Genomic DNA, 11,069 nt, shown 5'->3' with positions numbered 1-11,069 from the left:
ATCGCAAAATATTCCTTTGTTTGCCCCCAAATTAAAAAAATGTAAAAATATTAAATATATTTTTAAAAGTTAAAAAAAAAAAAAAAACTAAAACCTAAAAATCATTCTTAGCTTGCTCGTTGGGAGAAAAAGCAAACAGGAAGCAAGCCAATTTGTAAATTCCTGTTTAAACCATTTGCCTATATAATGCAGCTAGCATCCCATTAGTGACTTGTGACATGAATTTAGTAGGCTGGATTGTGCTTATGAAAAACAGAAATTTCCATTAAATCTAAGATGACATCAGCTGTAAAATGCAGCATTATTCCTTTTCTTTCTTTTTTTTTCTGCCACACCCAGTGGCATGTGGGATCATAGGTCTCTGACAGGGATTGAAGCCATGACCCTGGCCTGGAAGTGAGGAGTCTTAAATACTGGATCACCAGGGAAGTCCCACAGAATTATTTTTCATACCACTATAAAATATACACATATATACATATGTATGTGTGTGTGTTCAGTTGCTTCAGTAATGTTTGACTCCTTGCAACACTATGGACTTGGAGAAGGCAATGGCACCCCACTCCAGTACTCTTGCCTGGAAAATCTCATGGACGGAGGACCCTGGTGGGCTGCAGTCCATGGGGTCGCTGGGAGTCGGGCACGACTGAGCGACTTCACTTTGACTTTTCACTTTCATGCATTGGAGAAGGAAATGGCAACCCACTCGTGTTCTTGCCTGGAGAATCCCAGGGACAGTGGAGCCTGGTGGGCTGCTGTCTCTGGGGTCACACAGAGTCGGACACGACTGAAGCCACTTAGTAGCAGCAGCAGCAGCAGCAACGCTATGGACTGTAGCCCACCCGGCTCCTCTGTCCATAGGATTCTTCAGGCAGGAATACTGCAGTGGGTTGCCATGCCCTCCTCCAGGGGGTCGTCCTGACCCAGAGATGGAACCTGCATCTCTTACATCTTTTGCATTGTCAGGAGAGACCTTTACCGCTAGGGCTATCATTTATACACAACCAAACAAACTATAATATGCTGCTGATGAAATGTGATCTGGTATCAGAAATGGTCAAATGTAAACTGTAGAATGTCCCTTAATGTCAATGAAACGTGTTAACAGCATGGAAGCTATCAACAAATGTATTATATGGAGAGAAATTGTGTTACAAACCTTTTATTTCAATGACCACTACTGCCCCTGTCAGCATCCAACTACATACTGGCTGACTTTCTCCCTTGCATGATACTTTTAATTCATTAAGATTTGGAATTCATTAAATGCTTGGAGAAATTGCTTGTCAGCTTCTTTGCTAAGATCAAGTGTAAGAACCTGGGGAGCCAGGAATTAGTGGGTCAAGCCTGTGGTACAGATAAAAGATTGTATTCATAACAGCTACTGTTTATTTATGCAGCAGACATGTAGCACTGACAGACACCAGAACTTGTTCTAGAAACAACAATACAGCAACCCAATAGCTCTGGAGTTGAATATGGCATGTGAGTTGGGGGAGGCTGTGATTTCTGACATCAGGGTCAGGGAAGCCTGGCAGAGAAACTGTGGACTGAAGCAGGTCAGGAGTTGGGTGACAGTACTTGAGACAGTGTCCAAGGCAGGGGGAGTAGCAGAAGTCCTGAGAAGGCCCTGTCCTCTCTCCTTGGTACCCTTGGGAGATTGGGTCTGGGAACCCTGCACCCACAGATACCAAAATCCATGGATGCTCAAGTTCCTTATATAAAATGGTATAGTCTTTGCACGTAACTTAAGGGGATGCTCCCACATACTTTAAATCATCTCCACATTCCTTGTAATACCTAATACAATGCCAATGCTGTGTAAATAGTTTCAAGTACAATGTACATGCTATATATATACACATATATGTATATGCATATACATGTATGTGTATATATGCATATGTATGTATTTTGGTATTTTGTATGTATGTATGTGTGTGTGTGTATGTATGTGTATATATAGTTGCCAGCATGAGGCAGGTTCAAGTTTTGCTATGAGAACTTTCTGGAATTTTTTTTTTTTTTATATATATTTTTGATCCATGTATAGAATCTGGTGCCTTCTGGACTCAGAGAATGGAGGGAGTGAGGGGCACCCCCAAGGGACAGCTGGGGGCTCTTTTGGACATTTTATGTTGGTCAGCATTTCTGAGTGAGATTGGAGATCTATAAGCAAAGTGGTGCCTACCAGCTCTCCTGTAGAGTTTAACAGGAGCACTGGGGCCACTATGGGGAGACAAGGCAAAAGTAGGGTCTGGAGAAGGAAGTTTAAAATGATCATGTCACTTAACTGAGTTTGAGATGTTTCCTTATGTCTAAGGGTGTTAATAGTTATCTCAATGTTTCAGCTGATGATTAAATCAGGTACTAATTTTGTCTTTTGGAAGAAATATAATCATCACCACTTATCTGCAGAGAATAAGTTCCAAGACCCCCAGTGGACATCTGTAACCACACATAGTATCAAACCCTATATACACAATGGTTTTTCTATACAAACATACCTGTGATGCAGTTTATTTTATAAAAGAACAGTAAGAGATTGGCAACTTCCTAATAATAACAGGAAAGTGAAAGTGAAGTTGCTCAGTCGTGTCCAACTCTTTGCAACCTGATGGACTGCAGCTTACTATGCTCCTCTGTGATGGGATTTCCCAGGCAAGAATTCTGGATTGGGTTGCCATTTCCTTCTCCAGGGATGGAACCCAGGTCTCCTGAATAGTAGCAGACACTTTACCATCTGAGCCACCAGGGAAGGTGTAATAATAACATAGAACAATTATAACAACATATTTTTATAACAGTTTTGTGAATGTAGTCTCTATGTAAAATATATTACTGAACTAATTTTGTGATTTTTTTTTCACCCTAACTATGCACTATGCTCTGTGGCCATACCTTTTGCAGTTTGCAGTTTGACAGCAAAACTAACCCAGATTTCTTTTCTCTGCTTCACATTCACCACAGATATTAGCAACCTCAGCATACTTTTTTTTCTTTTTATATCAAATTGAGAACTTTGATCTTTTCACTTAAAGGTAGCACTTAAAGGATTCTCTCTGGCATGTCTAAATAACCAACATCACTCCACTTACGGTTTGGGGCCATTATTGAGTAAAATAAGGGTGACTTGGTCACAAGCTCTGTGACATCTCAACAGTCATTGTGGTAACCGAGTGACAAATGGGTGAGATGTGCAGGACTAAGTTCGATTCACATTTCTGGGCAGGAGGAAACAGGATGGTGTGAGATTCCAATCCTACTCCTCAGAATGACATGCAATTTAAAACTTATGAGTTATGTATTTCTGGAGTTTTCCATTTAATATTTTCAGTGAACAACTGAGGGTTAACTGAAACCACAGAAAGTGACACCTGAGATCAGAGGGGATGACCTTGTTCTGTGGTTGCCTTTAGGTGGAAAAAACACTGGAAGGGGCCACTTGAAGCCAAAAGTGATTGTAAAATGGCCCATCTCTTCCTATGTGAGGAAGCACAAGCATGACCACAACCCGAGACAAAGACCGCAGGGTCCAAACCCAGAGATGAGGATAATGATGATGCTGAGGTCATCTTTGTTGGAGTGCAGCATGTCAATGAGGATGCTGAAACTCTCTTTGTCAGAGTGATTTCAAGTTCAAAGCCAGTCATTTCTAACATTTTGAACAGAGTGACCAGGGATGCATCTTCAAGAAGAAAGAAGGGCCATGTGAGTCCAGATCCCTCCTGCACATTGCAACCTGCAAATCTCAGGACCCCAGCATCAGAACCAGTGGCTGTATCATTAGCTTCTCAGTCTGAATGGGGAAGAAAAAACAGTCCTGTTATTTTTGAGCCTTCATCTAAACCTGATTATAAAACGAGCTCTCTGGAAGCTGTGCTTCACAATTAAGAATTGCTCTCTCTGCGGCCTCATTGTCTATCTGGAGCTAGTCTCTCAATAGCAGGCAAGGATGAAAGTCCTCTTAATTCAAAGCAATGTCCCACTTCAGATGTAAAATGTAACAGTGGGAATCCCAAAAGACCCAAACTCAGCAATGGAATCCCAGGGGGACCTGCCTCCACCATGGCCCCTGTAGGTATTTCTCCTACAAAGGACACGATTATGACCTTGGAAGGTCTCCTGACCTCACCGAGCCATGTTCACCGTGGGGCATCATTTTCACAGACTCACGCAAATGACCAGGCATGCTTCAGTCTTATGGATCCAGACAGAACATGTAGTTGGATGGGCTGGAGAAAACGGACTTTTTGACTCTTGCAAGTCAGAGCAAGACTGTTGATCCCATGAAAGGAAATCTGATCATGTTACTTGATGACTTTTACTATGGACAGCATACAAGAGATGGGCAGTCAGAACAGAAGACTCACACAGTCTTTAAATGCCTCAGTTGCTTGAGAGTTCTAAAAAATGTCAAGTTTATGACCCATGTGAGGAACCATCTGGACCTGGAGAGGCAGAAGGGTGACAGCTGGGAAATCCACACTACCTGCCAGCACTGCCACCACCAGTTTCCCACCCTGTTCCAGTTGCAGTGTCACATTGAAAGTGTCCATGCTTCCCGGGAGCCCTCCACGGTCTGTTATATCTGTGAATTGTCCTTCAAAACAGATCAGGTTCTCTTATAGCACATGAAGGACAGTCACAAACCTGGCAAAATGCCCTATGTGTGCCGTGTTTGCAATTACAGACTGTCAGCCTTGGCCAATGTAGAGGTACGTTTTAGAATATGGCATGGAAACATGAACAATTTGCTTTGTCTGTTTTGCTTCGAAATTTTCAAACTGGTGACATCCTTCATAAATCACACTTGGAGGCACTGAAATAAGAGGGTCTTTCCATATTCCAAGTGCTGGCTACAGTGTTTGAAAATGAAGGAAAAGACAGAGCACCAAACAAAGAATCATCAGTCTTTCAAAAAGCCAGAGCAATTGTGAGGGTTGCCTCCTGAAACAGAGGTCATGATCCAAACTTCAGTTCAGCTGGGACTGAGAGAGACAGCATCCATCATTGTGAGGAACACTGACTCCCAAGTGTCACCCAGAAAAACTACAAAGAAGATTGACTACAAACACAAAATATTCCAGACGTGTTGCAGCAAGGGATCTGGCTAAAAATTAAGTTCTACCCACCTCCAGAAATTCAAAAAAGCCCTATTGAGGTTCAGCCAGCTGTACATAGAGACCCTGCCTGGCTTTTGTTGTTCAGTTTCTCAGTCGTGTCTGACTCCCTGTGACCCTATGAACTTCAGTATGCCAGGCTTTCCTGTCCATCACCATTTCCCGAAGCTTGCTCAAACTCGTTCCGTTGGGTTGCTGATGCCATCCAACCATCATGTCCTCTGTCACACCTTCTGCTCCTGCCTTCAATAGTTCCCAGTATCAGGTTTGTTTGTTTGTTTGTTTGTTTTTTTCCCAATGAGTTGACTCTTCCCATCAGGAGGCCAAAGTATTGGACATTCAGCATCAGTTCTTCCACTGAATATTCAGGGTTGATTTCCCTTAGGATTGACTGGTTGGATCTCCTTCCAGTCCAAGGGACTCTCAAGAGTCTTGTCCAACATCACAGTTCAAAAGTGTCCAGTCTTTGGTGCTCAGGCTTCTTTATGGTCCAACTCTCACATCCATACATGACTAGTGGAAGAACCATAGCCTTGACTCCACTGACCTTTGTTGGCAAAGTAATGTCTCTGCTTTTTAATATGCCATCTAGGTTTGTCACAGCTTTTATTCCAAGGAGCAAGCATCTTTTAAATTCGTGGCTGCAGTCACCATCTGCAGTGATTTTGGAGCTCAAGAAAATAAAGTCTGTCACTGATTCTTTGTTTCCTTGTCTATTTGCCATGAAGTGATGAGACCTTTGACTGTGTGGACCACAACAAACTCTGGAAAATTCTTAAAGAGATGGGAATACCAGACCATCTGACATGCCTTTTGAGAAATCTGTATGCAGGTCAAGAAGCAACAGTTAGAACTGGACATGGAACAAGAGACTGGTTCTGAATAGGGAAAGGAGTATGTCAAGATTGTGTACTGTTGCCCTACTTATTTAACTTATATGCAGAGTACATCATTAAAAATGCTGGGCTGGATGAAGCACAATCTGGAATCAAGATTTCTGGGAGAAATAGCGACAACCTCAGACATGCAGATGCTGCCACACTAATAACAGAAAATGAAGATCCTCTTGATGACAGGGAAAGAGGAGAGTGAAAAGGCAGGCTTAAAACTCAATATTCAAAAAATGAACATTGTGACATCTGGTCCCATCACTTCATGGCAAACAAATGGAGAAAAAGTGAAAATAACAGCAGATCTTATTTTCTTGAACTCCAAAATCACTGTGGATGGTGAATGTAACCACAAAATTAAAAGTAGCTAGCTCCTTGGAAGAAAAGCTATGACAAACATAGATAGCATCAAAAAAAAGCAAATGCATCACTCTGCTGACCAAAGTTGTTATAGTCAAAGCTACAGTGGCTCAGACAGTAAGGAATTCACTTGTAATGTGGGAGACCTGGGTTTGACCATGGGAAGGACATCTCTGTAGTCCAGTAGTAAGACTCAGTGCTCCCCCATTAGGGAGTCCAAATTCATTCCCTGGTCAGGGCATTAGATCCCACATACTGCTGCTAGAAATACTGCATGTGACAGTTAAAAATCCTGCCTCCCACATGCTACAGTGAAGACTGAAGAGTCCTTGTGCTGGAACTAAAACCAAGCACAGCCAAGTAAATGAATAAATATTTGAAAGAAAGAAAGAAAAAGATATGAGAATTCCCTGGTGGTTCAGTGGTTAGGACTTGATGCTTTCACTGCCAATGGCCAGGGTTCAACACCCTGGTTATGGAACTAAGATCCCACAGGTTCCGTGGCATGGCCAAACAAAAACCTAGAAAGATAAATACGGAGGAAATAACTCCCAAAGTTTGAAAATGAAGCAATATAACTTCACCCAGTCTGAGGATAGATTAAGGATTGCCAGGAACCCAAAGTGTGAAAGTGGCACCTCTGTAATTCACTACTGCTTCTAAGTCACTTCAGTCGTGTTTGACTCTGTGCAACCCCATAGGTCGCACAGCCCACCAGGTTCCCCCATCCCTGGGAACACTGGAGTGGGTTGCCATTTCCTTCTCCAATGCATGAAAGAGAAAAGTGAAAGTGAAGTCGCTCAGTCATGTCAGATTCTTAGGGATCCCATGGACTGCAGCCTACTAGGCTCCTCTGAGCATGGGGTTTTCCAGGCAAGAGTACTGGAGTGGGGTGCCATTACCTTCTCCATCTGTAACTCACAAGCTTCTTTAATATTGTGGTTTAGGCTCCTCCTACTCCTGCTTCTGAACCTGAATAACTTACTGGTCCTGAGAGAAATTGTTATGGGAAAAATAAAATACTTAAGCTGAATGATATTGAAAACAGAAAATTTTTGAGATGGAGATAAAGCAGTTTCATGTGTTAATGTGCATTACATTTGAAAAGAAGAAAGGTTGGCAAAACAATGATCTAAGTCAGTGCTATTCCCAGAAGTTTCTGCAGCAATAGAAAACTTTTAAATAATTGTTACATGTATGCCCTAATAAGGACAACAAGCTTTTCACATATATAAATGCCTATGTTTCTCTTCTCTGAGGTTACCTGTTTATATCCTTTATCTGAATTTTCAGATGGAGTGTTCATCTGGTAGGATTTTTTTTTTTTTTTTGGCTTTGCTGTGAGGATTAAGGGATTTAGATCTTCAACCAGGGATGGAATCTCTGCTCCCTGCAGTGGAAGCACAAAGCCCTAACAACCAGATCACTAGGGAATTCTCAATGAATATGTTTTCTATGTCCTTGTCTAATATGCCACTTTGGAGATGTTAAAATGTAGCTAGTGTGACTGAGGTATTAAATCTTTGTGTGTGTTCAGCAGCTTCAGTCCTGTCTGACTCTTTGTGACCTCATCAGTGTAGCCTGCCAGGCTCCTCTCTCCATGGGATTACCCAGGCAATAATATGGGCAGGGGTCGCCATTTCCCTTTCCAGGGGATCTTCCTGAACCTGGGTGTCTTTTACATCTCCTGCATTGGGAGGCAAGTTCTTTACCACTAGCACCACCTGGGAAACCTCTTAAATCTTTACTTTAATTTAATTAAATTAATTTAAAATGAAAAGATATGGCTAGAAGAACAAGATCTTCCTTATAAATGAGTTTCAATTAATTTGTATACTCAGTAACTTGTGTTTCTCTTAGATATTTTCCTCAAGATGAGAGTCCATGCCCCTCCCCAAGTGTAGGCTGGGTTTAGTGACTTGTTTCTAAAGAACAGAATATGTCAGAGGGAAGGAGATAACTTTATAGCAGAGGAACTAGTGGTAAGTCATATTGATAGTATGAATCCTTGATGGGAAGTGATAAGAAAGATATTTTGCCTTGGAGGTATAGTTCTAAAAATATATAAACCCCAGTGCAACCAGGAGAAACATATCAAACCCATATTGAGAGTCATTGTGCAAAATGCCTGTCCCTGAAGGACTCCTGAAAATTGTCAAAAGTCATGTAAAGCAAGGAAAGTTTAGGAAACTGCTATAGACCAGAGTAAACTAAGGGAGGTATCTGTAGCTTTTGGCTATATATCCTCATGCAGTTCAGTATCCTGTATGGGAATATGAAACTGGAAAAGAACATTTTTGGAAAAGCTGGTAAAATTTGCATAAAACCTGGAACTTAGTTAAAGGTACCCTACTGAAAGATGCTGGAATAATTGTGAGGCTTAATGGAGGTCATTTCACAGATATATATTTTAGACATTGCAAGTATTTTGTCTACATCACACCCTCTTCATTTTGACTTCACTGGAATGGAAATCTAAAGTATGGTACACTTAACTGAATTGAAATCTTCAAATACAAAGGATCAATAATATTTATATTGTGTGATCTGACCATATGCAATCATGAGAAATTGACAAAGAAACATCTTTTAAAATGCCATTCATTTGGAAAATATCACTAACTACATTAATCCATAATATATATCTCCATGGAATTTTCAGGCAAGACTACTGGAGCAGATTGCCATTATTTTCTCCAGGGGAATCTTCCTGACCCAGGATCGAACCCAGGCCTCTTGTGTCTCCTGCATTGGCTGGAAAGTTCTTTCCCAGTTGAGGTACCAGGGAAGCCCATACAATATATAATCTTTGTCTTAAGAAGAGAATATTAGGATATACTTGAAGTGAATGATAATGAACAAACTATGCAGCAAAAATTGTGAGACACAGTTAAAGTTGTATGGAGAAACGATGGAAACAGTGACAGACTTTATTTTCCTGGGGTCCAAAATGATTGTGGGTGGTGACTGCAGCCACAGAATTAAAAGATATTTGCTCCTTGGAAGAAAAGCTATGACAAACCTGGACAGCATATTAAAACACAGAGACATTACTTTGCTGACAAAGTCCATCTGGTCACAGCTATGGTTTTTCCAGCAGTCATGTATGGATGTGACAGTTGGATCATAAAGAAGGCTGAGTGCCAAAGAATTGATGCTCTTGATCTGTGGTGTTGGCGAAGACTCTTGAGAGTCCCTTGGACAGCAAGATTCAGCAGTCAATCGTAAAGGAAATCAACTCTGAATATTCACTGGAAGGACTGATGCTGAAGCTGAAGATCCAATAGTTTGGCCACCTGATGTGAAAAGCCAACTCATTGGAAAAGACCTTGATGCTGGGAAAGACTGAGGGCAGGAAGAAGTGGGCAGCAAAGGATGAGATGGTTGGATAGTATCACCAACTAAATGGACATGAGTCTGAGCAAACTCCAGGAGATAGTGAAGGACAGCGAAGCCTGGTGTGCTGCGTGCAGTGCATGGGGTTGCAAAGAGTCCTACATGATTGACAGACTGAACAACAACAACAACAAATTAAAGTAAACTTATAGCATTACATATAAGAGAAATAAGAGTTACAAATAACTATCTCAAAAAGTTGTAAAGATGCGCAACAGAACAAACTTATAGCGATAAGAAGGAATGCAATTAATAAAGAATGAAAAATGAATATAATAGAGAAGAAAATATTGTAACAAAACCAAGACTTTATTCCCCCATATGACTACTAGGAGACTTCCAGCAGAACAGAGCATTTTAAAAAGACTCTGTAAAGGGCCCAAAAAGAACTATTTTAGGCTTTGCGAATATGATCTTTGACGATTGATCAAGTTTTCAGTCATAGACAATAACCAAAGGAACTGGCAAGTCCCTGTTTCAACTTTAAGGACACCAAAAATTGAACTTCACACAATTTTCACGTCAGAAAATAATATGCTTTTCGGTTTTCCTCAGCCATTAAAAACTGTAGGCTCTAAAATTAAAAAAAAAGAAAAAGAAAAAGAAGTAAAGCTCATTCTCAGCTCACTAGGCTGCTGCTAAGTCGCTTCAGTCCCGTCTGACTCTGTGCGACCCCATAGACAGCAGCCCACTAGGCTCCTCTGTCCCTGGCATTCTCCAGGCAGGAATACTGGAGTGGGTTGCCCTTCCCTTCTCCAATGCATGAAAGTGAAAAGTGAAAGTGAAATCGCTCAGTCGTGCCCGACTCTTAGCGACCGCATGCGCTGCAGCCTACCAGGCTCCTCCGTCCATGGGATTTTCCAGGCAAGAGTACTGGAGTGGGTTGCCGTTGTCTTCTCGGCTCAGCTCACTCTAGCTGTGCAAAATCGGGGGCAGGCTGCCCTGCATTGAGCAAAATGGAATTCCAAGAGAAGGGGCTTCAAGATCCAGGTGTACGGTCAAGTTTCTTAAGCAAGGGGCAGGTCACCCCTGAGGGCTGTGAGTGCTAGACACCATCATTGAAGTCCCCTGGTAGACTCGGAGGTCGTTCTCAGCCCTGTGCCCTGGCGACTGTGCAATCTATTTTCTTTTTTCCCCTTTGGTGAGCTGCGCAATCTTGACAGACCCAAGACACTTCAGATTCAGGTTCAGCCTGACTACGCCCCCAGCAGTTGCCTCCAGAGGGGGCCACCGCGCGCGCATGCGCGGAACTCGGCCTAGCGGCCAATCCGATTGCAGGCGTCAACACCTGGCAACCAAT

Source organism: Bos taurus, chromosome Y, assembly GCF_002263795.3.
Source record: "Bos taurus isolate L1 Dominette 01449 registration number 42190680 breed Hereford chromosome Y, ARS-UCD2.0, whole genome shotgun sequence".
In the NCBI taxonomy this organism is placed as follows: domain Eukaryota; kingdom Metazoa; phylum Chordata; class Mammalia; order Artiodactyla; family Bovidae; genus Bos; species Bos taurus.
Note: the sequence above shows the minus strand (reverse complement) of the source record.